The sequence below is a fragment of the Pelophylax lessonae genome, assembly GCF_965119305.1.
Source record: "Pelophylax lessonae genome assembly, chromosome: 13".
NCBI lineage: Eukaryota > Metazoa > Chordata > Amphibia > Anura > Ranidae > Pelophylax > Pelophylax lessonae.
The window spans coordinates 187,628,068-187,655,961 of record NC_138780.1 but is presented as its reverse complement, the minus strand read 5'-3'; positions in this window follow the sequence as shown (position 1 = coordinate 187,655,961).

Genomic DNA, 27,894 nt, shown 5'->3' with positions numbered 1-27,894 from the left:
TCTATGATATCAGTGTCTGCTCTTAGTGTGGAACCATCTATCATATCAATGTGTGTTCTCAATGTGAAACCATCCAATATATCAATGTCTGCTCTCAATGTGGACCCATCTACCATTTCAATGTCTGCTCTCAATGTGGAACCATCCACCATATCAATGTCTTCTCTCAATGTTGACCCATCTACCATATCAATGTCTACTCTCATTGATGACCCATCTACCATATCAGTATCAGCTGTCATTGATGATCATTCCATAATATCAATGTCTGCTCTCATTGTGGACCAGGTTGATCTAATAGTAGTTGGTCACAAACTTCTGGATTTGTTCTATTATGTTCAAGACTTTTCTTTTTTTTTTTTTTTTCAAATAATTTTTATTGAGATTTTCAAAATACATAAAGAACATAAATCAAACAAACATAAGCCAAATAGGCTCTCGTTCAGGATGAAGTGTAACAATCAAGGTAGTCAGTGACATGTTACAATCAATAATGTTCATTCAAACAATAATAACATGTAAATACCATAGTAATTACTTTCCAATGGGTCATTTAGCGTACCACTCTACGTGCAACGTAAACAAGAACACAACAAGATCGGCATAATGCCAGTCATATTAGGAGGAATACCAATTAACCCATGCTGCCCATTGTTTATCAAAGGAAGAGGTTGAATCTTTCGTTCTAGCTGCCAGTAGACACTCGTAGTGGTAGTTCAGGTAAACCTGAACTAAAATTTCACTGTGGCTGGGCGCCGAACTATCTTTCCAGTGCCTAGCTATACATAGTTTGGCGGCTAACAGTAAGTGGATCATGATGTTACGATATTCCCACGGGTAGTACTGTACGCCTATATGGAGAATGGCTAAGACTGGGTCGGGCTGTTTCAATATACCAGATACTTCAGCCATAACTTGGAAAACTTTTTTCCAGTATCTAGATATACCTACGCAAGACCAAAAGACATGAGAAATGTTGGCTGGCTGACCGCAGCCCCTCCAACATAACGGTGAGCATGACGGCATAAATTTTGCCAATAAGACTGGCGTTTTATACCATCTTGCTACAATCTTTTGGGAGAGATCCCAATGGTTGGTACAATGCGTCGCTGCTGCTACAGCTCGGAACGCCTTGGTCCATAGGTCTGGGTGGAACTGTTTACCTAGATCTGATTCCCAGCGTAACATGGGTGGGGTTTTGGTAAATATAGATTTGTCTCCCAATAAATTATAGAACAGTGAGATGCCCTTCGTTTTCTCATCCGGATTTGTAAGGAAATCTCGGGCCTTGGTGGGTATTAGAACATCCGGGAGGGGGTGCTTGTGAAGGAACGTACTGACTTGTAGGTAGGTGCGGCGGGCCGCCAAGACTTTTCTTTTAATCACTCATCAAAGTGCCTTCATTAGTTCTAATAAACTTCAGGAACATCCCCCAGATTTACACCCACATGGGTAACTACAACACTTTCATTCAAACATCATGGAATGTCTCAAGAGAAACGTTGATTGTCTAAGAAAAAGATGGGAGGTATGAAAAGTTGTAAAAAACATTTGGTTTTAATTAACACATAAACCTTCATCCTCAAGCTATGCAGAGGAGTATGGATCGCCTATTAGGTGCAAGAGCGGAGATCAGGAGATTAGTTACAAACAACTTTACTAAAGTTGAAGTTGACCTTTAATGAGCTGAATGTTTTTCAATACAATTCACATTTCAGCCATGTTCTTGGACAGTCAACATCTGTCTTGCTATATTTTATGACAGCGCGGTGATTGGATTAAGGCAGTGGCGGTCAACTCACTTGATATAGGGGTGATCATGATGTTGTCAAAGAGCTTTACATAATCTTCAGTAAATGCTGTGCTACAAGGCAGACATACTACAAGAGATGGTAAGAGACTAGGGGCATGCTTCCATCATAGACTGAGGACACATTACAAGGGATTGCTGGAGATCACTCTTCTTACAGCCACTTTTCAAACATATTTCATCAAGATCCATTATAAAAACATAAACAGAGAAATGAGATGTACAGCACACATAAAAAGGAGCCCTGGGGGATGCACACTAAGGGGTTGATTTGCTAAAGGCAAAAAGACTGCACTTTGCAAAGTGCAGTTACACTCTGCAAGTGCAGTTGCTTCAGAGCTTAGTAAATGAGGTAACTCTTCACTTTGCAAAGAGTACCTGTGATGGTATTCACCGTCACTGGGAGTGAGGGACAGATACTTGGGGCATGCTGAGAGAATGGCTTCAGATGGGAGAGTGATCTTTATCAACAATATCTCTCAAGAACTGTGAAGATGTTATCCCACTTTACACTGTGAGACCTATAGCCTGTTGCAATGAAGTCTGTGACACCTAGATGTGTATTCCATGTGCTTCAATATAGGAGACAGACAGACTGTCATTAACAGTCTTATCCTATTGTCTATCTATTGAGATGGAATGTGGATTGTGCTAAGTCTGCCTGTCCCATTGTTAAATGTTATGACCTCACATTGTTCTGTCCAGGTGGCCATATAATTAGTTTCAGATTAACTCTGTTTCTGTATACAATTCCATCTGCATAGGATCATGTAATCAGACAACCCCTGACCTGTGTGTGGTAATTTGATCAGGAGGGGGATGTGCTCGTGTGTATAAATTGAGTGTGAAACTGTTCAATAAAGGAGAAGGTTCAAAACTTGTACGAGCTAAGTTGTGGGCTAGCTTTGTATGTAGGGCAGCTGGAATCTCTATCTATGTTCATGACTGCAAGGAAGCTGTATACTGACGGAAGACCACAAGTACAGTGTGGCTCGGAGGTTCCGTTATAGTACCCAATCATGTGCAAGAAAAAAAAGGAAATAGCATTTTTGCTTGTACATTATTGGATGATGGAAGTCAGCAGAGCTTTTGTTCATTTACTAATCTCTGGAGCAACTGCACTTTGTAAAGTGTCTTTTGCCTTTAGTAAATCAACCCCTAAGTGCCAAAGGGCCACAAATCCAGTTGAATGACTCCAACTACTCCTAGCTAACCTATTATCTAGTAATTAAGCATAGGGTAAAGTGAGGGTTTAATTTACCAAAATGTCTGGCATAAGTTGGGAAATTTCCACAGTTTCACTATTTTGGCTAAATGCACTGGAGTTAATGGAAAAAGTGAAACTAAGATTTTTCATTAAAGGTTGCAATAGGCTTTTCTTTTTTTTTTTTTCATTTTGGATAGAGTAAGGGGATGGTTGTAACTCCTGCCAGATTTTTTTTTTTTTACCATCTGTGTCCCATTGTGGAGATTTCCCTTCACTTCCTGTCCCATAGGGAAAATGGGAAGTGAGAGAAAATCTCTGCATATTAAGGGAATCTCTTGGGGCACCCCAGGTCACCAGAACTAGTGTTCCCATTTGAAGATTCCCCCGCTAATACTTTTCAGGGGACAACCCAAAATGTATGATTTTCTTTTACTTTCACTTTTAACGATAATCCTAAACAAGACAAATAGAGAGGGTGAATTCCCCTATTGGGAGCACAGACAGCAATAAAAAGAAACAAGGGTTCTAAACAATCTTCACTCTATTAAAAAAAAAAAAAAAAAAAAAGTTTTGTCTTTAGTTATACTTTGAGGGGGTGGGTGTCTGCAGAACTTTTTTTCAGGGGGGGAGGGGGCATAATTTTAAGGTTACATGCTCCACCCCTTTTCAACAATGTCAGGAAGGCATTGTCAGTCACCACGCAAGCGGCGACTATTTATTTTTAAAGGGGAAATGGCAGAATTTATTTTTAAAGCATTTGTTAACCTAAAAAAAGAAATATTGATCCTGTTCCCTTAAAGCATGTTATACTGCACAGTGCCTGTGCTGTGTAATTTGGCCCCTTCTATCATCTAAAATACCTGGCTGATCCTGCCTGGCAATGTCCCCCCCTCTGTAAACTGACCACGGTATACCATGGCTGCTGAGCCCTGACACCGTGGTCAGTCTACGTGCCTCCGTCATCCGCAGCCCTCCTGTCTTTCCTGTCCTCTCTCCCCCCTCCCTCCCTGCCTTTCTGCTCCTGTGTCAGTACCCGCCCCCTCCCCTCCTGCTGCTGTAGTTTAATTTAAAGTTTCATATCCTGCCTACAGTCTATTTAATAATCATGTGTGCCCCCGTGTCTGTATTTTATAAAAATAAGCCGTTCTTTACCAGTTTTCAGAGTGCTGATCACCGCTCTCGTGACCCACCACCTCTCTACTCCTCTCAGCCTCTCCTCCTCCCCTCCCAACTGACATCAGCATTGAATCATCGGCCCTTCCCACTGCAGGCAGCTGTCAGACTGGGAGAGGAGAGAGCCGGCGGGTCACGTGAGCGGCGATAGGCACTCTGAAAACAGACCAGACAGGATGGTATAAAGTGGCTTAACAACCACTTTAAAGGGGAAGTTGAGATTCCAGGGAGGAGGGACGCTTGCCCATGCTTTAGGGAAAAACCATTGATTATCCTTGCATTTTGTAAAATTGTGCCTACTTAGCTCAATAATCTCACCCCTAATAGTAATTCCATTTGATAAGGAAAAACCTCTCCTCACAGTGAAAGGTTTTGAAAGTTAATTTAGAAATGAAGAGTTAAAAAATCAAAGTAAAGAATAGAAAGCAGAGAAATGAACTCATGCGGAGATCCTTAGACACATGTCAAGCTAAGGGATCTCACCTCTTGGTCAAGCCGGAAGCTTCAAGCTCCAATCCCGGAGAGATAGCATGTAGGATCTCTCAAAAATTAACATTTTATATATTTATTAATTTACTAAGACTTTTCAAATGCAGCACATCAACAGCTACAATAGACATTAATTTCTGTTATTTAGGAACACATTATCAGATTGACCTTAACCTCACTTTAGAATGTGAAGACTAACTGTATCTCCACATTGCATAACAAGATGTTCCAAGGATCCAGGGAATAACAATTTGTTCCAACTTCATCTTTCTGCAAAGTCATTCTGGCAATCAAACATGGTATTATAAAAAGAACATGATATTAGCATTTAATTACTTAATATTATCATTTAATTATTGGTGAAAGATATAATAATTATTTTTCTTTCTGACACTGAAGGTCGACCGTTGCAAGCAGTCTACAGTAGCCTAAATGGTTGAAAACAGAAAACACACAGCATTGAAAAAAGTGAATATGATAAAAAGAAAATTTCTAAGCTTTGGAAAAAGTTAATTATTGATAAATCATTTTGGATATACGTAATGATAAATATAATTTAAAAAATACCAACTACACACCCCTGGCTCCAAAAAACAAATTGATTACTATACATTCTTTAATATTTTCATTAATTAAAAAAAATAATAATAGTTTTTGTTATTATTATTATTATAATTTTTTTTATATACTTTAATGTATTCTTTAAGCAATCTTTAATATGCTCAAACTTTCTGAATATCTTTTGTTTTGTTTTTTGTTTTTTTCGCTAAACTCTTTTTATTGATCTCTAACAATTGTAAAATGTTACATTACTTTGGGGGATGATACCATTTAAAGCAAGTTGACTACTCTGCATTCTTTATATTCTTTAATTCATAATAATAGTGAAATAATAATAATAACTATTATTATTATTATTATATTCTTTAATTCCTTAGGCTATATTTATTATGCTTGAGCTTTTCCAAATAACTAATTTTTTTTGTAAACTCTTTTTATTGATTTGAAACAATTATAAAAAAAATTACATTACTCAGGGGGCATGCTACCATTTAACCACTTAAGCCCCGGAGGATTTGGCTGCTAAACGACCAGGGGTTATTTTGCGATTCGGCACTGCGTGACTTTAACGGACAATTGCGCGGTCGTGCGACGCTGTACCTAAACGAATTTGGCGTCCTTTTTTTCCCACAAACAGAGCTTTCTTTTGGCGGTATTTGATCACCTGTGCGATTTTTTGATCACGCGCTATAAACAAAAAAAGAGCGTCAATTTTGCAAAAATAGCAATATTTTTCCCTTTTTTTTAAATGAAATTCCCCCCAAAAAAAATGTAAAAATCAAAATTTTTTAACATTTTCGGCCAATTTGTTTTATGCTACCTATGTTTGGTAAAAAAAATCGCAAAAAGCGTATTTTGATTGGTTTGCGCAAAAGTTATTGCGTTTACTGACTAAGGGAAAGATTTTTGTCATTTTTGTTGTTTTTTTTTTTAACGCGTAATGGCGGCGATCTGCGATTTTTTTTGCGGTACTGCGACATTGCGGCGGACAGATCGGACCCTTGACTGACATTTTTGACACTTTTGGGGTTACCAGTGACATTTCTACAGTAATCAGTGCTATATATATGCACTGTTACTGTAAAAATACACTGGTAGTGAAGGGGTTAACTTTATTTGAGAGGGAGGGGCTGTGTGTGTCCCTAGGGGCGTGATTCTAACTGTGATTGGCTGTGGCTTCAGCTGTATGCAGAGTGATCAACGGATCTACATAGTAGATCCATATGATCAGCTCTCATACAGAGGGGAGAATGACAGGCAGCTTGTTTACACAAGCTGCCTGACTTTCTCCCTCTCCCCCGCCGATCGCAGAGTGGCCGGCGGACATCGGGTCCGCCGGTCACACGCGCGGGGGGGTCCGTGACCACGCGGGAGCGGGAGCGTGCCTCCGGCGGCGCGCGCTCGCTCCCTAGACCCTCACAAGCTAGTGACGTAGCCCTACGTCACTTTGCCTGTGAGGGGCTGACCGCCGACGTAGATTGGCGTGCGGCGATCGGCAAGTGGTTAAAGCAAATTGATTACTTTGCATTCTTTCATATATTCTTTAATCCGGTTATTATTATTAATAATAATAATAATAATAATAATAATAATAATACTAATGATAATGATAATGATAATAATAATAATGATAACATAATATTAATTATAAATTGATCTTTAATCTTTTATGCTATATTTAACCACTTCCCGACCACACTACTATAGCCAACAGATAGTTACAGCTCAGTCGTCCAGTTCTGGACATCCTCCCAGAACCATCCCCCCCGTGCGCCCACTGTGGTCTTTCAGACACAGCTGATCACGGATCGGGGTAAAAGGCCAATCACAATGGACCTTTACCATGTGATCAGCTGTGTCCAATCACAACTGATCACATGTAAACAAACTTGCTTATGATTGGCATTCCTTTTCTCACGCACTGTCACAGCATGAGGAGAGGAGAGCCGGTAACTGCCAAGTGTGGCAAGGGATATTTACACTAATAATCAGGGCACTGATCATCAGTGATGCCTCTTTCGACGCAGATCCCCTGATGGCTCGCCTCTCTGTTTTGGCAGTGGTCCTTCGGCTTGTCTTTTGGCTCAAATGCTGGTCTGCGGGCCAGACTTCAAAAAGGCCTTGACTGATCTTCCCTTTCAAGGAGATTGTCTGTTTGGAGCTACCCTGGATGACATCAATTAAAGGTCTCACGGAGGAAAAGAGTACCTTTTCTTCCGCAGGCTACTACGGGCAAGGAACCTCGTCGTAGATGTGGACCTTCCTTCTCGGCTCATGAGAAGTTTTTTCATCCCTTTGGATACAACTGATCACAGATCTCGGTAAAGAATAGGCACAGGGGCTCTTTGCCATGTGTCCAGTCACAGCTAATCACATGTAAACAAATTTGACGGTTATCAGCATTCCTTTCCTCACGCGCTGTCACAGCATGAGGAGAGGAGAGCCGGTAACCCACAAGTGTGGAAGGGAATATTTCCACTGATAATCAGGGCAATGATCATCAGTGTCCTGATTATCAGTGCAGCTCCAACAGTGTCAATCAGGGCCCATTGGTTCCCCCTATCAGTTCCACCTTATCAGTGCCCATCAGTGCAGCTTATCAGTGCACATCAGCGAAGGAGAAAAATTACTTATTTGCAAAATTTTATAACGGAAACTAAGAATTTTTTTTTTCCAAATTTCCGGTCTTTTTTTCATTTGCCTAGCAAGGAATAAAAACTCAGTAGGGATTAAATACCACCAAAAGAAAGATCTATCTTTAAAAAAAAAAAAAAAATTATAAATATTTCATATGGGTACAGTGGTCCATGATCGCGCAATTGTCATTCAAACTGCGACAGCACTGAACATTGGCCTGGGCAGGAAGGGGGTGAAAGTGCCCGGTATTGAGGTAGTCAATATGCTCAAACCTTCTGAATATCTCCATTTTTTTTATTTTTTGTAAACTCTTTTATTGATCTCAAACAACTGTAAAAAGTTACATTAATCCAGGGGTTGCTACCATTTAAAGTAAATGGATTACTTTCCATTCTTTAATATATTATTAAATTAAAAACAATAATAATGTATAAATAATAATAATAATAATAAAAAAACATTTACATATTATTTAATTCTTTAACAAGTTCTGGCCCGCCCCTTGCAGATATAATGTGCCCGGGCAGCCCTCCTGCGTGAAATGACGGACCTGTACATCATGTTGTGCTCTGGGTTTGTGGCGCGTGCACGCGCCACCGGCAACCCGCTACCGCAGTGATTGGACACAGAGGGAAAAAATCAGCCAGCACTCCGCGATCGTTTGTGAGAAAGGCAGAACGACGGGCTGTGAGAGGGGAAGATGGAGATCTTGTGTCCCTACTAAGAAGGAACATGGATATCTGTCTTTCCCCCCAAGTCAAAGCAACTCCCTCGCAGTTAGAAAGCACTCCCAAGATACACATTTAACCCTTTGATCGCCCCCCCCCCCCCTGATGTTTACCCTTTCTTTGCAAGTGTAATTAGTACAGTGACAGCGCTTTTTTTTTTTTTTTAGCAATGATCACTGTATTAGTGTCCCCAGAAAGTGTCACTTAGTGTGTTCTGTGTTAGGCAGAGCATATACTTAAAGAAACAATATGGAACGATTCAAAAAGTGTCACATAGTGTCAGATTGGTCTGCCGCAATGTAGCAGTCCCACTAAAAATCGCTGATCGCCACCATTACTAGTAAAGAAAATAAAAATAAATAAAAATTCCATAAATTGATCCCATAGTGTGTAGACGCAATAAGTTTTGCGTAAACCAATCAATATACGTTACTTGGGAATTCTTTTACCAGAAACATATAGCAGAATATATATTGGCCAAACTTGATGAAGGAATCAGATTTTTTACATTTTTGTATTGGATATGTGTTATAGCAAAACGTAAAAAAAGTTTTTTTTTCTTTAAACTGTTGGAATTCTTTTGTTTATAACGCTAAAAATAAAAACCGCAGAGGTGATCAAATACCACAAAAAGAAAGCTCTATTTGTGGGAAAAAAATGACATACATCTTATTTGGGTACAGCATTGCGCAATTGCCAGTTAAAGTAAAGAACAAAGTGACATATCGCAAAAAATGGCCAAGTCATGAAGGGGGGTAAACCTTCCGGGGCTCAAGTGGTTAAGCCATCTTTAATATGCTCAAACCGTCCACATATCTCTTTTTTTTTTTTTAACCACTTCTGGACAGGAAGATTTTCCCCCTTAATGACCAGGTTATTTTTTGCGATTCTACATTGCGTTACTTTAACAATTGCGCGGTCCTGCAAAACTGTACCCAAATAAATAAATAATCGATGTCCTTTTTTTCCCCACCAATAGAGCTTTATTTTGGTGGTATTTGATTTTTATTTTTTTATTTTTTGCGCTATAAACAAAAAAAGACAATTCAAAAAAAAAAAAAATATATATATATATATATATATATTTTTTTTTTTTTCACTTCTGCTAAATAACATTCCCAATAAAAAAAAAAAGAAAAACATTTTTTTTTTTTTATCATTTTAGGTCAATTTGTATTCTGCTTCATATTTTTGGTAAAAAAAAATCCCAATAAGCGTATTTTGATTTATTTGCTCAAAAGTTATCACATCTACAAACTAGGGGAAAGATGTATGTCCTTTTTATTTATTTATTTATTTATTTTTTACTAGTAATGGCGGCGATCTGCAATTTTTGGCGGGACTGTGACAGATCGGACCCCTAACTGACATTTTTGACACTTTTGGGGGGGACCAGTGACATTACTACAGTAATCAGTGCTAAAAATATGCACTGTTACTGTACTAATGACACTGGTAGGGAAGGGGTTAACACCAGGGGCGATCAAAGGGTTAAATTTATGCCTAGGGGGTTCTTTCTAACTGGCTTATGGAATCAACACATGGTCCTGTGTTCCTAAATAGTAGGAACACAGGAGCTCTGTGTTGATTGGTGACAGAACAACGGTCTGCTGTGTTTACAACAGCAGACCGCCGTTCTCTCTCCACGGGGAGTGATCATAGGTGCCCGCTGCCAGGCCCCGCAGATCAGCTTCCCCGTTGACGAATTGGGGCACGCGTGCGCCCCAACGATCGCTCCCGCAAAGTGCCGTGGTTAAACTCTTTGTATTAATTTCAAACCATTGTAAAAATTTACATTACTCTGGGGATTCATAAGGAAAAGCGCATATGACACACAGCTGTCTCTTCAAGCTGGAAATATTTCAAATTTAGCACATATATTTTAGAACATTTATATAAATTCTACGATTGGTTCAGACAGTTTTTCTGGCACTTTAACCACTTAAGCCCCGGAAGATTTTACCCCCTTCCTGACCAGGGCCTATTTTGCGATTCGGCACTGCGTGACTTTAACGGACAATTGCGCGGTCGTGCGATGCTGTACCTAAACGAATTTGGCGTCCTTTTTTTTCCCACAAACAGAGCTTTCTTTTGGTGGTATTTGATCACCTGTGCGATTTTTTGACCGTGCGCTATAAACAAAGAGCGACGATTTTGCAAAAATAACAATATTTTTCACATTTTTTTATATGAAATTCCCCCCCAAAAAATGTAAAAATCAAAATTTTTTAACATTTTTGGCCAATTTGTTTTCTGTTACATATGTTTGGTAAAAAAAATTGCAATAAGCGTATTTTGATTGGTTTGCGCAAAAGTTATTGCGTTTACTATCTAAGGGAAAGATTTTTGTCATTTTTGTTGTTTTTTTTTTTAACGAGTAATGGCGGCGATCTGCGATTTTTTTTGCGGGACTGCGACATTGCATCGGACAGATCGGACCCCTGACTGATATTTTTGACACTTTTGGGGCTACCAGTGACATTACTACAGTAATCAGTGCTATACATATGCACTGTTACTGTAAAAATGACACTGGCAGGGAAGGGGTTAACTTTATTGGAGAAGGAGGGGTTAAGTGTGTCCCTAGGGGCGTGATTCTAACTGTGATTGGATGTGGCTTTTCATGTAACAGCAGAGATCTAGGATCCTACATAGCAGGACCGTATGATCTCTGCTGTTACACAGGGGACAATGACAGGCGGCTTTGTTTATATTAGCCGCCTGCCTTTCTCCCTCTGTAACTGACGATCGCGAGTGACCGGCGGACATCGGGTCCGCCGGTCACTCGCGCGGAGGTGTCCGTGAACGAGCGGGGGCGGGAGCGCGCCTCCGGGGGCGCGCTCACCCCCTATTGGCTCACAGGCGAGTGACGTACCCATACGTCACTTTGCCTGCACGGGGCTGACCGCCGCAGTATATGTACTTGCGGCGGTTGGCAAGCGGTTAAGGAGAAATTCCCCCACGTTACAGTGGAGTTGGCAGATTAGGTGTGATGTTAGATAAGAGCCGGTTACCCTCATACAATTCCATTATTAACATCGTGTTTTATGCCCGGGGATGAGATCTGCAGCTTATCTATCCTCTCGGTTTTATTATTTTATGCTAATTCTTTGCTCCGCCAATGTCAGCGTGTGAAGAAATGATGAATTTGAGCATTTGAAGGGAAGTCACTTTGGGTTAATATTAATAAGACTGACGGAAAGAGAATGTAAGGGAAAACACACAAGGTTAATGAGGGAACCACAAGATGTATTATCATAATAAAGCATTAGCACTAAATAGATGTAAATTCACTTATTTAAATTAAATCGGAGCAACTGCTCTCAGCTTTAAGTAGTCTGACAGCCAGCTAAGAAGACTGGAGGAGAATTAGACGGAATTTCTGTGTTATCTTTGGATGTATCCAATGGGGAGGATTTACTAAAACTGGTTTGACAATAAAACCTAGAAGCTGATTGGTTACTACCGTGTTTCCTTGAAAATAAGACTGGGTCTTATATTATTTTGGCACCGAAAGACACAGTAGGGCTTTTTTTCGGGGTAGGTCTTAACTAGGGATCGACCGATTATCGGCAAAGCCGATATATCGGGGGCCAATATACACTTTCCCCGATATATCGGAATCGGCCCCTGAGGTTACCGATATTGCCTATATTTCGGGAAAGTGCTTGTACCGGAGTGATGACTGCAGCTAGAGGCATCACCCCGGTACCGGCGTCCATAGCCGATGGTCGGCTGTCTTGTAATGACAACCGATCCGGCTGAGAAGCCGCTCGGCTGTCATTACAAGGATCGGGAGGGGACACCCCCCCTCCCGCCGCCGTCCGCCGTCACCCCGATCTCCCATCCCACAGGGAGACCCGGGCAACCAACCTGCGCGGCCACCGAAGAGAAGACCCTTTAAAGCCATATTCGTCTCTGATAGGGTCTCCATGCAAAAACCTGGAAGTGATGTCATGACATCCCTTCCGGGTACTCAGCGCCAAATTAAAAAAAATTACAGCATTTAAAACAGCCACATTTGGCGTTTCAAATACTTTTAAGTGCAGAGGAGGGGTTTGGTTTTTTTTAGACCCCCAAGACAAGAGTACCCGTAAAAAAAAAAACATTTAATGTACGAAGATATTGGCCAATATCAGCCGATACTGATATGCGATGACCAAAATATCGGTATCGGCAATAAAAAAACTATATCGATCGATCACTAGTCTTAACATGCAATGTGCTCTCTTCTCTCCCCCTCTTCCTCCTTGCCTGTCAGGAATCTCAAGTGCGAACCGAATAAAACTGATTGTAAAATCCTAGAATCCACTCTATTACAGTATTATATATATATGTCCAAAGTGTGTGTTTCTTTAATAGAATTGTGCCAAATACCTTCGTTACAGCGCCGCTCAGTGCTTCCATGACCCATTAGAGCTCTCTTACCCCGCTCCGAGCACTGCAGAGGGAGGGGCCAAGATGCCCCGCTGACAGCTGGGAGACGAGGAGGAGAGCAGCAGGAGGTCAGCTGAGCGCCGAGCGGCGCTGTACCGAAGATATTCGGCACAATTATATTATAGAAACACACAGACATTGGAAATTAAATAAAACAGTAATAGAGTGGAGTCTAGGATTTTACAAGTACTTTAACCACTTCAGCTCCGTAAGACCAGTCCATTTTTTGTGGTTCGGCACTGCGTTGCTTTAAGGTTGCGTTCTGCGTTTTATTTGCGCGGTCGTGCGACGCTGTACCCAAATACAATTGATGTCCTTTTTGTCCCCACAAATAGAGCTTTCTTTTGGTGGTATTTGATCAACTCTGCAGTTTTTAGATTTTGCACTATAAACAAAAAAATAGCGACAATTTTGAAAAAAAAAAAAAAAAAAAAAGACCATATATTTTTTACTTTCTGCTATAAAACATTCCCAATAATTTTTATTTTTTTTTAAAAATGCAATTTTCTTTATCATTTTTGGCCGATTTGTATTCTGCTACATATTTTTTGTAAAAGAAAACTCCTAAAAAGCGTATTTTAATTGGTTTGCGCAAAAATTATAGAGTTTACAAACTATGGGATAGATTTTTGGACTTTTTGTTAGTAATGGCGGCGCTCAGCAATTTTTAGCGGGACTGCGACATTGCCGCGGACAGATCGGACCCCTAACTGACATTTTTGACACTTTTTGGGGACCAGTGAAACTAATACAGTAATCAGTGCTAAATAATATGCACTGTTACTGTATAAATGACACTGGCAGGGAAGGGGTTAATACTGTAGGTGATCAAAGGGTTAAATGTGTGCCTAAATGTGCTAATTAACTGTGGGGGGGGGGGGGCTTTGTGACAAGCACACAAAGATTGGGGTTTCAGCTTAGCTGAGACACACCATCTCTCTGTGCCTGTCTGACAGAAGAGCCTTCTGCTTTGTTTACATAGGCAGGTGGCTCTCCTGTCAGTTTCCCTGAAGATCGCGGGAGACCGGCGGCGATTGAGCCCGCTCCTCCTGCAGTCTGGCTCCTGCTGTGTCTAATCACAGCGGGAGCGTGGCTCCGGTGGCGCGCATGCGCTGCCGAGCCCGCGTGCACAGAATCACGTAGATCTACCTGATTAAGCGCAGCTGAGCCGCCCTGCCGCAGTAAATCTGCATGGGGCAGTCGGCAAGTGGTTAAACTAGGGCTTGTTTTCGGGGTGGTGCTTATATTTCAGCCTTCCCCGAAAATCACAGTAGGTCTTATTTTCAGGGTAGGTCTTATTTTTGGGGAAACACGGTATGCACAGCTGCACCGGACTCTGTATGCACCACTTTTAATAAATGTCCCCCCAATTACTAAAAACTCAGAGGAGGGCGCAACCACCTTGCGCATTACCATAACTTTTATTTATTCACATCGACAAATGGGTACTCACATGCAAGTAAAAACATCAAGCAACACATAAATGCTCCAGCTGTAATGCAATGCAGCACGTCCTGGGAACAACTGGTTGGACAGCTGACGAGTTTCAGGGATCATGACCCCTTCCTCAGATAAAGGTGATATGTCCCTTAGCTTTTTATGCTATTAGTAACCATTCCCACCAGTTGCACAGGCTTCTCTCCTTGACTGAAATGACTTACACAGATTTCACTGCAGACTGCGAGCGTCTCAAAATGTGCATTATATGCTGCACCAGGATCTGCCTCATTGAACCACTTCAATACCGGGCCCTTTCACCCCCTTCCTGCCCAGGCCAATTTTCAGCTTTCAGCGCTGTCACACTTTGAATGACAATTGCGCGGTCATGGAACACTGTACCCATATGAAATTTTTATCATTTTTTCCCCCACAAATAGAGCTTTCTTTTGGTGGCATTTGATCACCTCTGGGTTTTTTATTTTTTGCTAAATAAATTTAAAAATAGAACAAAACTTTTGAAAAAATAAAAAGTTTTTCGACGTTTCTGTTATAATTTTTTGTTAATAAGTAAACTTTCTCCTTCACTGATGGGCACTGATGAGGTTGCACTGATGGGCACTGATGAGGCGGCACTAATAGGTGGCACTGGTAGGCGGCACTGATGGGCACTAATAGGCGACACTGATGGGTGATCATGGGCGGCACTGATGGGCACTGATAGATGGCACTGATAGGCAGGCCTGATGAATAGGCACTGACAGAAATTACTGATGGGCACTAACAGGCATCCCTAATGGAGACCATTGATTGGCATCCCTGATGGGTACTGATTGGCATCCCTAATCGGCACAGGTTGACATCCCTGGTGGCATCCTGGGCATCCTTGATGGGTCTGTACTGATAATCAATGTGCTGATTACCAGCGCAGACCCCCCCCCCCCCCCCTGTCAGGAGAGCCGCTGATCAGCTCCCCTCTACCTGTGCCTTGTCAAATAGAGGAAAAGCCAATAAATGGCACTTCCTGGTTATGATGTGACCATCTGTGATTGGACATAGCTGATTACATGGTAAAGAGCCTAGGTCATAGCCTCTTTACTAAGATCGGAGATGCGGTATATCAGCACTGTCCAGACAGAAAGTCAGAGGTCATGCAGTCTCATAGGACAAGAGAGGAGAAGAAAAATGACAAGCTTTAACCAGTGCTCGGCTGGACACTGTTAGAAGTCACCAGACTGCTATATATTGCTGATGAGAAAAGGTATTTAGCAGGTTATATTTACTAAAATAATTGTATTTCCATGTTCTGTGTACTGTGGGAGATCAGATAAAGTAAATGCAGGGTCCTGGGTTTAGTAGCACTTTAATGGGTTGGTCCTTTTTAGACCCAACCTCTAAACATGCTTGGAACACCCATCAAGCCAACTTAATGGTTTGGTTCTACTCAGACCCCACCTTTAACCACTTCAATACCGAGTCATTGTAAAATGACGTCGGCAACATGGCTTTAGCGATCCGGGACGCCGTCATATGACGTCGCCCGAGTCTCCCCGCTACTGCGCGCCCCCGGGGGCGTGCAGCGCGGCGATCGGGGGTGAGGCTCGTCCCTCGGACTGAGCCCAACCCCGATCAAGGTAAACAGCCAATAAAATTGGCTGTTTACCACGTGATCGGCTGTGTCAATCACAGCCGATCACATGAGCGGCTCCAGCGTGAGCCGCTCGTTCCTTTCTTAATGCGTGCCCCCCGGGGGCGCGCAGTGCGGCGATTGGGGACGAGGCTCGTCCCTCGGACAGAGCCCATCCCCGATCTAGGTAAAGAGCCAATGAAATTGGCTCTTTACCACGTGACCGGCTGTGTCCAATCACAGCCGGTCACAAATGTCATCAGAGAACACGGTAACTAGCTGTCACCGTGTTCTCCTCCTCACACACTGATCCTGTGTGAGGAGGAGATTGTGGTAACAGCTAGTTACCAAGTACAGTGCACCCCAACCACACTGATTGCCCCCCCCCCAATAAAAAGCACCTGTCACTAGCCCATCAAAGTACCCGAGTACCTGTCACCAGCCCATCAGGTACTCTGATGACAGGTACTCGGGTACTCTGATGGGCTGATGACAGGTACTCGGGTACTCTGATGATGGGTACTCGGGTACTCTGATGGGCTGGTGACAGGTACTCGGGTACTCTGATGATGGGTACTCGGGTACTCTGATGACAGGTACTCGGGTATTCTAATGACAGGTACTCGGGTACTCTGATGACAGGTACTCGGGTACTCGGGTACTCTGATGACAGGTACTCGGGTACTCTGATGACGGGTACTCGGGTACTCTGATGACAGGTACTCGGGTACTCTGATGACAGGTACTCAGGTACTCTAATGACAGGTACTCGGGTACTCTGATGACAGGTACTCGGGTACTCGGGTACTCTGATGACGGGTACTCGGGTACTCTGATGACGGGTACTCGGGTACTCTGATGACAGGTACTCGGGTACTCTGATGACAGGTACTCGGGTACTCTGATGACAGGTACTCGGGTACTTTGAGTACCCGTCACTGGAGTACCCGTCATCGGAGTACCCGAGTACCTGTCACCTACCCATCAGAGTACCCAAGTACCTGTCACCTACCCATCAGAGTACCCGAGTACCTTCCACCTGCTCATCAGAGTACCTGACACCTGAAGTACCCGAGTACTTGCCACCTGCTCATCAGTACCCATCACTACTCATCAGTACTCATCAGTACCCATCAGTACCTATCACCTATCAGTATCAGTACTGATCATCCATACCCATCAGTACAGTATCAGTATCACCTATCAGTATCAGTACTACTCATCAGTACCTATCACCTGCCTGTCACCTGCCCATAAGAGTACCCGAGTACCTGTCACCTGCCTATCGGAGTACTCGAGTACCTGCCACTTGCTCATCAGTACCAGAGTACCTGTCACCTGCCTGTCACCTGCCCAGCAAAGTACCCGAGTACCTGTCACCCTTCATACAGCCACCATGTCTAAGTCCAAAAAGGTTTATATACGTCCTCCCTTTAAACCTAAATACCGGTGTTATGGCAGCAGATAGCTGCCATAACCCTGGTAAATTTTTAAACGGTGGACGGTTGGCTTTCCGATAAGGGTGGTCCCAGCGGCAGATTCGCCGCGGGATCACCCTTCCGGGGTGGCGGAAGAGGTGCCCCTCCCGCCGCATTCTGGTCCTTTTCCCAGCTTACCGGACCCGCCGGCAGCGGGGAAAACGATCCGGTCCCAGATCCTCACAGACAGGATGTCAAGTGAGGGCAAGCTTGCCCTCACTCGACTCTATGGTCTTGGAGGACCGGAGCTACGGCAAACGTCGTTGCCTAGCAACCAGTTTAAAGGTCCCTTTTTTTTTTCATTTTATTAAATTTTTTTTTTATTTATTTTTTTATTTTTTTCTATCTTTTAGTGTACTTGTGAGATCTGAGGACTTTTTGACCCCAGATCTCACAAAAAAGAGGTCCTGTCGTTCTTTTTTCTATTACAAGTAATGTTTACATTTCTTGTAATAGAGATAAAAATGATCAATTTTTTTTTTTAAAAAAAAACAGTGTAAAAATAAAAAATAATAAATAAAATAAATAGTAAAAAAAAATTTTAAGCGCCCTGTCCCCGCGAGCTCGCGCACAGAAGCAAATGCATACGGAAACCCCGCCCACATATGTAAACAGTATTCAAACTACACATGTGAGGTATCGTCGCGATCGTTAGAGCAAGAGCAATAATTTGAGCCCTAGACCTCCTCTGTATCTCTAAGATAGCAACCTGTAGAAATTTTTAAAATGTCGCCTATGGGGATTTTTAAGTACCAAAGTTTGTCACCATTCTGTGAGCGTGTGCAATTTTGAAGCATGACATGTTGGGTATCTATTTACTCGGCGTAACATTATCTTTCACATTATGGAAAACAATTGGGCTAACTTTACTGGTTTCTTATTTTTTAATTCAAAAAAGTGAATTTTTTCCCAAAAAATTGCGCTTGGAAGACCGCTGCGCAAATACGGTGTGATAAAAAATATTGCAATAATCTCCATTTTATTCTCTAGGGTCTCTGCTAAAAAAATATATAATGTTTTGGGGTTCTAAGTAGTTTTCTAGCATAAACAACTGATTTTATCTTGTAAACACCAAATGTCAAAAATAGGCCTAGGCAAGTGGCTAGGATGCATGATGATGCTCCTTGGATGTTGGGCCCCTCTATATGGCTAGGCTGTGAAAAAGTCTCACACATGTGGTATTGCCATACTCAGAAGGAGTGGCAGAATGTATTTTGGGGTGTCATTTTTGCTATGTACATGCTATGTGCTAGGAATATCCTATAAATTGACAACTTTGTGTAAAAAAAAAAGTTTTTATTTTTTCCCACATTTTCCAAAAACCTGTGGAAAAAAATGATATGTTCAAACGACCCATAATGCCTCATAGAATATACATTGGAGTGTTTGCTTTCCAAAATGGGGTCATTTTGTGGACTTTTCCATTGTATTGGTGCTCTAGGGCCTTGAAAAGTGTGATAGGTAGTAAGAAAGTTTTATGTGTATTTAAGCTCCTAAAACGCCTTATGGTGCTACTTGGACGTGGAGTCTCTTTTTGTGGCCAGGCTGTGTAAAAGTCTCACACATGTGGTATCACCATACTCAGAAGGAGTAGCAGAATGAATTTTGGGGTGTCATTTTTGCTGTGTACATGCTATGTGTTAGAAATAGCTTATAAATTGACAACGTTTTGGGAAAAAAAAGAAAAAAACATTTTTTCTTCATTTTCCCAAGAATTGTGGGAAAAAATTATAACTTCAAAAAACTCACCATGCCTCTTACTAAATACCTTGGACTGTCTACTTTACAAAAAGGGGTCATTTGGGGGGTATTTGTACTGTCCTGACATTTCAGGGCCTCAAGAAAGGAGATAGGCCATCAGTACATCTGGTGTGATCAATTTTCAGTAATTGGTACCATAGCTTCTAGACTCAATAACTTTCACACAGACTAAATAATATACACTAATTTGGGTTAATTTTACCAGAGATATGTAGCAATATAAATTTTGGCCCAAATGTATGAAGAAAAATTAATTTTTTGCAAAATTTTATAATAGAAACTACAACACAAAAGTGTTTTTTTTGCAAAATTTTTGCTCTTTTTTTGCTTATATCACAAAAAAAAAAACCCCAGTTGTGATCAAATACCACCAAAAGAAAGCTCTATTTGTGTGAAAAAATTTTGTTTGGTTACAGTGTAGCATGACTGAGCAATTGTCATTCAAAGTGTGAGAGTGCTGAAAGCTGAAAATTGGTCTGGGCAGGAAGGGGGTCTAACTGCTTTGTATGGAAGCCGTTAAAAATGATTGGACCACCCATCAAACCCACCTAATTAGTTTGTCCTACTCAGACCCCCACCTCTAAATATGTTTCGAGCACCTATCAAACCAACTTAATGGATTGGTCCTACTCAGATCCCACCTCTAAAAATGCTTGAATCACCTATCAAGCCAACTTAACGGGTTGGTTCTACCCCTACGTCTAAAAATGTTTGGACCACCCATCAAACCCACCTAATTTGTTTGTCCTACTTAGACCCCACCTCTAAAAATGTTTGGACCACCCATCAAACCCACCAAATTAGTTTGTCCAAACCCACGTAATGGATTGGTCTCACTCAGACCCCACCTCTAAAAATGCTTGGACCACCCATCAAGTACACTTAATGGGTTGGTCCTACTCAGACCCCACCTTATATTATGCTTGGGCCACCCATCAAGCCCATCTAATGGGTTGGTCCCACTCAGACCTCACCTCTAAAAATGCTTGGGCCATCCATTAAGCCAACTTAATGGATTGGTACTACTTAGACCCCACCTCTAAAAATGCTTGGATCACCCATTAAGCCAACTTAATGGGTTGGTTCTACTCAGACCCCACCTCCTAATATGCTTGGACCACCCATAAAGCCCACTTAATGGGTAGGTTCAACTCAGACCCCACCTCTAAATACGCTTGGACCACCCATCAAGCCCATTTAAAAGGTTGGTCCTACTCAGATCTCCACCTCTAAATATGCTTGGACCACCCATTAAAACCACTTAATAGGTTGGTCCTACTCAGACCCCACCTCTAAATATGCTCAGTCCACCCATCAAACTTAATGAGTTGGTCCTACTCAGACCCCACCTCTAAACGTGCATTGATCACCCATCAAACCCTAAACATGTTGCGACTGCCCACTTGTGGTCCTGTTCCCTGCAAGCGCAGTGACCCAAATAAGGTAGATGAGTTGATTCTGCGGCATAGCTTGGGGTTGGGGCACAGCATTAGTGGGACAGATGGCCAAGTTTTGGGACTTTCTCAATAAATCCAGGACAGTTGGCATCTCTGCCATGTTTCAATGTTCACATGGTCAGTTGCAGAACCAGTGAACTTGCAGCGGTGTCACTGTTTTTGGATCCAGGGTTGCTCCACATACTCAATCTGGAAAGTCTTTTCACTTTTTGGTTGTTCCTTAAAGGGTATCAGTCAGGTCATTGATGGTTATTGCAAGATAAAAAAATAAAAAAAAGGGAATTTGCATTCTCTAAACAGCTTCACTTTTTCTGCTCTGTACAGTCCCAGACAGACCCCCAGAGCTCCCGTCTCAGTTTAATAAACCAGAGTCAGTGTATGTAATGAAGGCAATCAGGCGACATCCCCCTGTGCGGACAGACACACCGCAGAGCCCGGCCGCTCTTCACCGTTATCCATACCATACCTCTCTGCAATGTCCCCCAACCTCGCAGAAGGAGACATTAACAAGATGATTTTTCTGGAGAAAATTTAATTAAAGAACCTATTTAGCTTGTGGCTATCAATCTCCGGCCCTTGTAAGTTGCAGCCGGTGGTTTTACGGAATATTAATAAGCTTGGTGTGTGCCGTTCTCTCTGCGCTGTGTCCATCTGCTTTCGAAAGGTACTTAGCTGCAATTACTAAAGTAAAAAAAAAATAAAAATACTACAAACACCACACTTAGGATTTAGGAAACATTATTATTAATATTATTATTATTTTGTGCTGCTTCTACTCTTAACCACTTAAGCCCCGGAAGAGTTTACCCCCTTCCTGACCAGGGGGTATTTTGCGATTTGGCACTGCGTGACTTTAACGGACAATTGCGCGGTCGTGCGATGCTGTACCTAAACGAATTTGACGTCCTTTTTTTCCCACAAACAGAGCTTTCTTTTGGTGGTATTTGATCACCTGTTGCGATTTTTTGATCATGCGCTATAAACAAAAAAAGAGAGTAAATTTTGCAAAAATAACAATATTTTTCACATTTTTTTATATGAAATTCCCAAAAAAAAAATGTAAAAATCAAAATTTTTTAACATTTTCGGCCAATTTGTTTTATGCTACATATGTTTGGTAAAAAAAAATCACAAAAAGAGTATTTTGATTGGTTTGCGCAAAAGTTATCGCGTTTACTAACAAAGGGAAAGATTTTTGTCATTTTTGTTGTGTTTTTTTTTAACGCGTAATGGCGGCGATCTGCGATTTTATTTGCGGTACTGCAACATTGGGGCGGACAGATCGGACCCTTGACTGACATTTTTGACACTTTTGGGGTTACCAGTGATATTACTACAGTAATCAGTGCTATACATATGCACTGTTACTGTAAAATTACACTGGCAGGGAAGGGGTTAACTTTTTTTTGAGAGGGAGGGGCTGTGTGTGTTCCTAGGGGCGTGATTGTAACTGTGATTGGCTGTGGCTTGAGGTGTGGGAACAATGATCAACGGTCCTACATAGTAGAACCGTATGATCACTGTTCCTACACAGGGGAGAATGACAGGCAGCTTGTTTACACTAGCCGCCTGCCTTTCTCCCGCTGTCACGGACAATCGTGAGTGAGCGGCGGACATCGGGTCTGCCGCTCACGCGCACGGGGGGGGGGGGTCCGTGACCGCGCGGGAGCGCGCCTCCGGCGTGGTCACGGACCTGTGAGGGGCTGACCGCCGCAGTATATGTACTTGCGGTGGTCGGCAAGTGGTTAAAGAACCAAAGTCATGGCCATCCTGGCCACAATCCTAAGGTGAAGAAAGTAACAAAGTGATGAATAATTCATAAAGTCCCTTGAAAAAGTATTCATACCCTTTGACATTTTCTACATTTTGTCATGTTACAACCAAAAAACGAAAATTTATTTTATTGGGATTCTATGCAATAGACCAACACAAAGTGGCACATAATTGTGAAGTGGAAGGAAAATGATAAATGGTTTTCAAAATGTTTTACAAATAAATCTGTGAAAAGTGTGGCGTGCTCTTGACTATTCCTGCTCTCTACTTGCATCAACCCCGGCTTGTTCCTTGACCATTCTCCTGTCTCCTCATCTGTACCTGATCTGATCACTCTGTGTATGACCCGGCTTGTCTGACTCTGCTTATCTTCCAGTCCCCTTAGAGCTACCAAGTCGCTACATCTGTCCATCTGCTACCATCTGGTGTCCTACTCAACCGGCAGCCCAGAAGCTTGCACGTCCACTGGCACTCGTGCAACTCTGCACTTCTAAGCTACCTGTATACTCTACCAGGGGCCCAAGTCAGAGGCATAAGAGAGGCCTTCCTCTGCATAAACCAGGCTCTACCCACCAGGTACGTGACAGTATGTCTCTACCAGCTTTCCACATCTAGAGAGGGAACTTTTTGCCCATTCTTCTTGGCAAAATAGCTCAAGCTCTGTCAGATTGGATGGAGAGTGTCTGTGAACAGCAATTTTCAAGTCTTGCCACAGATTCTCATTGTGATTTAGGTCTGGACTTTGACTGGGCCATTCTAACACATGAATATGCTTTGATCCTAACTACTCCATTGTAGCTCTGGCTGTATGTTTCGGGTCGTTGTCCTGTTGGACGGTGAACCACTTCCCCAGTCTCAAGTTTTTTGCGGACTCTAAAAGGTTTTCTTCTAAGATTGCCCTGTATTTAGCTCAAGTCATCTTCCCATTAACTTTGACCAGCTTCCCTGTCCCTGCAGAAGAAAAGCATCCCCACAACATGATGCTGCGACCACCATGTTCCCGGTAGTGATGGTGTGTTCAGGGTGATGTGCAGTGTTAGATTTCCGCCACACATAGCATTTTGCTTTTAGGCCAAAAAGTTCAATTTTGGTCTCATCTGACCAGAGCACCTTCTTCCACGTTTGCTGTGTCCTCCACATGGCTTCTCCCAAACTGCAAACAGGACTTCTTATGGCTTTCTTTCACCAATGGCTTTCTTCTTGTCACTCTTCCATAAAGGGCAGATTTGTGGAGAGCACGGCTAATAGTTGTCCCATGGAAAGATTCTCCCACCTGAGCTGTGGATCTCCGCAGCTCCTCCAGAGTTACCATGGGCCTCCTGGCCGCTTCTCTGATGAATGCTCTCCTTGCCCGGCTGGTCAGTTTAGGTGGATGGCCATGTCTAGGTTTGCAGATGTGCCATACCCACCCCCTACCCACCTCCCAGTACCGCCCAATTTTAGCAAAAACAAAACCAAGTATCATTTTTTTGTGCTAAATCATTTGTATGGAATTTGTTAATAATAATAGGAAAAACAGTAAAATACATCCCCTGCAGCTAACAACAACCCCCCCCCCCCCAAGCATCAACAGATGCACCTATCAGCAAAAACTCCCCAAGCAACAATAGATCCCCATGCAACATAATCCTCCCCTAGCAACAACAGATCTATCTCAGGGAAAATAGACCTCCATCGGCAACACTATATCCCCTCACCAGCCAGGATTAATAGACCCCAGCACCCCAGCATCAACAATAGATCTCCCAACAGCCAGAATGAATAGACCCTCCAGCAGCCAGCAACAATAGATGTCTTCCTCAACAGTAGATCCCCCAGCAACAGTAGACCCCTCCCTCAACAAAAGATTTCCCTACTCCAGTGACAATAGATCCCCCAACAGCCAGACATAATAGACTCCAGCAGCAGCAATCAATCTCCCAGCAGCCACCATTATTAGACCCTCTAGCAGCCAGCAACAATAGATGCCTCTCTCAACAGCAGACCCCCCAGCAACAATAGACCACTACCTCAACAATATATTTCCCTACCCCAGTGACAATAGACCCCCCCTTCAGCAGCCAGAATTAAAAGACCCTAGCAGCAACAATAGATCTCTAAGCAGCCTGCATTAATAGACCCTTCATTATCCAGCAACAATGGACTCCTGCCTGAACAGTAGACCCCCATCAGCAATAAACCAATCCCTCAGCAATACATTTCCCTACCCCACTGACAATAGACCCCCACCCTAGCAGCCAGAATTAATAGACCCAACAGCAACAATAGATCTCCCAGCAGCAAGCATTAAAGTGGTTATAAAAGAACAAGGTTTTTTTTTTTTTAACGAGAATGCATGAAGGTAAATAACATCCTGTGTGCAGCAGCCCCATCAGCCCCCCCCCCACCACACACACACACTTACCTGAGCCCCCTGTAGATCCAGCAATGTCCATGAGGACCTTGGCTCTCCGGGGACTCGCACTCCTAAATTGACTTTTGCCAGCAGTGTAATCCATTGCTGTCAATCACATACAGTGAACCAATCAGGAGATGAAGAGGGCGGGCCGAGCTGTGGCTCCATGTGTGAATGGACACCGAGCTGCGGCTCGGGTTCGTTCCTGCCTTGGTGCCGCACCCGACAGGAGGGAGGGGCCAGGAGCGCCGGCGGGGGAACCGAGAAGAGGAGGGTCGGGGCTGCTCTGTGCAAAACCATTACACAGAGCAGGTAAATATGACATTTTTGTTATTTTAATGTAAAAAAAGCGAAGGTTTAGTAACACTTTAATAGATCCTCCATCAATCAGCAACAATAGACGCCTCCAACAATAGAACCCTCCCTCAACAGTAGATCTCTTTACCCCAGTGACAATAGATCCCCCGGCAGCCAGCTTTAATGGACACTCCAGCACAGCCCAGCACCCCTTGCCATTACATACATTCAGTGCTGGAGGCAGGCCCGGGACAAGGGGTGGGCAGGAGGAGCGGTTGCCCTGGGCGCAATGGTTTATTGCAGGAATGGGGGAGCCCCTTGACCTTAATCCTAAGGGGGGGGGCCCAGTTTGGCTTCCTTGCCCTGGGCACTGCATGACCTTGTCCCGCCACTGGCTGGAGGTGCCAGAACTTCATTCTCCCATAATCAGGTTGAAATAATAAAGCCCAGCTTGTACAGAATTTGCCCCTTATTGTCCTTCATCCTTCGCCCACAAGCTAATTTCCGCATTCTAAAGATTCAATTTAAACCGTAGACTGTAACGTCAGATTCTTTAAAGATTCTCCTTATGTCTGATGCTCCTACAAAACGGCATTTCTCTCTAAACAATGGCTTGAGAAACTACGGGTATTTGCATGTTAATGAAGCCACACGGCAGTCAAGGTATTCTGTCGCATATGCTCCTCGGTAATATCCAGATGTCCTCTAAAAATCTCACCGCCGGCAGAAAGATGTAATATTAAGCATTCTATATATAATTTATGAGCCCGGTGGCTGAGAGAATCTGGAGTGTACGATACCGGAGCCATAAAGCAGCAGGGGTTTTGCTGTAGTTGGTATTGTATTTCACTTTCAAAATGCTCCGGAGCATCAGGTAGAGCGAGAGTAAAGGTGAGAGGCCCCCTGCTATTCATCACAATGTGTTTCGGGGTTATTCCGTAATGCCACGCAACAGGCAGGAACGTGGCATGACAAAGTGACAAAGCCCACAGCGGATATAAAAAAGGATGAGAGCTCTCAGGTTTAGTTCAAGTCTAATAGTCTCTAAGAAGTCATTAGCACTAGGAGGGTCGAGCACATAAAAGGTATAAAATAAAATAAAAATATATGAATTTCATTGCAAATATTTAAAATATATAAATTTCATAATAAAAAAATATATAAATATATAATAAAACCTCATTGGAATAATTCCCTTTCAATTAGTACAGGCCATAGATATTCTTAGATCGTGGTTGACTTTGGTGGATAACCACGAGGTCAACGTGTTTCACATCAATAGCTTCCTCAGGACTTTTAATATCTTGGCAGCAAAGAAAGTTAGGCTCCGTTCACATGTGAGCGTATGGATCGCGGGCAGAACCGCCGCGGTTCCGCCCGCGATGCGGAGATTATTGCAAATCGCGGGACGCCTAGCGTTGCCCGTTGATTTGCAATAGACCCCCAAACGCCGAGCGATGTTGCCGCGATTTCCGCCTGCCGAATCGTGGCAACATCGCGCAAACAAAATCGCGGGATGCAATACGCTCCAAAGAAGTACAAGAGCTTCTTTGGAGCGTATTGCGTCCCGCGATTTTGTTTGCGCGATGTTGCCGCGATTCGGCAGGCGGAAATCGCGGCAACATTCCTCGGCGTTTGGGGGTCTATTGCAAATCAAGGGCAACGCTAGGCGTCCCGCGATTTGCAATAATCTCCGGATCGCGGGCAGAACCGCAGCGGTTCTGCCCGCGATCCAAACGCTGACATGTGAATGCAGCCTTAATCAAACAAACAAGCAAACAAACAAACAAAGGGTGGGGGGGCACACCCTGAACATGCATTTCTAAAGATGGTGCTGCTATGAAAACCAATATAAATATATAACTATAGAGGATAGGGCACGCATGCAAAAGAAATAACCATCAAATATAACAAGGCGACTAAGACCTAATCAAAAATAATTTATTCCCACCATATGGCCATATCGTGCTGAAGAGGTCAACGCGTTTTACATCAATAGCTTCCTCAGGACTTTTAATATCTTGGCAGCAAAGAAAGTTAATCAAACAAACAAGCAAACAAACAAACAAACAAACAAAGGGTTGGGGGAGGGGGCACACCCTGAACATGCATTTCTAAAGATGGTGCTGCTATGAAAACCAATATAAATATATAACTATAGAGGATAGGGCACACATGCAAAAGAAATAACCATCAAATATAACAAGGCAACTAAGACCTAATCAAAAATTATTTATTCCCACCATATGGCCATATCGTGCTCAAGCCCACCACTACATCAAAGTACCCCATTGTCAGTGGGTCCTACACTATCCATAAAATGAAGGATGAATCCAACCTCTTTCTAAATACTTACTCCTTACATGGGAGAGATGTGCTTAAATTGTACTATAAGGGAATCCTCCTATATCTGCTTATTTTTGCAAATATTTAAAACAATATTTTAAAACCTCATTGGAATAATTCCCTTTCAATCAGTACAGGCCATAGATATTCTTAGATCGTGGTTGACTTTGGTGGATAACCACGAGGTCAACGTGTTTCACATCAATAGCTTCCTCAGGACTTTTAATATCTTGGCAGCAAAGAAAGTTAAACAAACAAACAAACAAAGGGTTGGGGGGGGC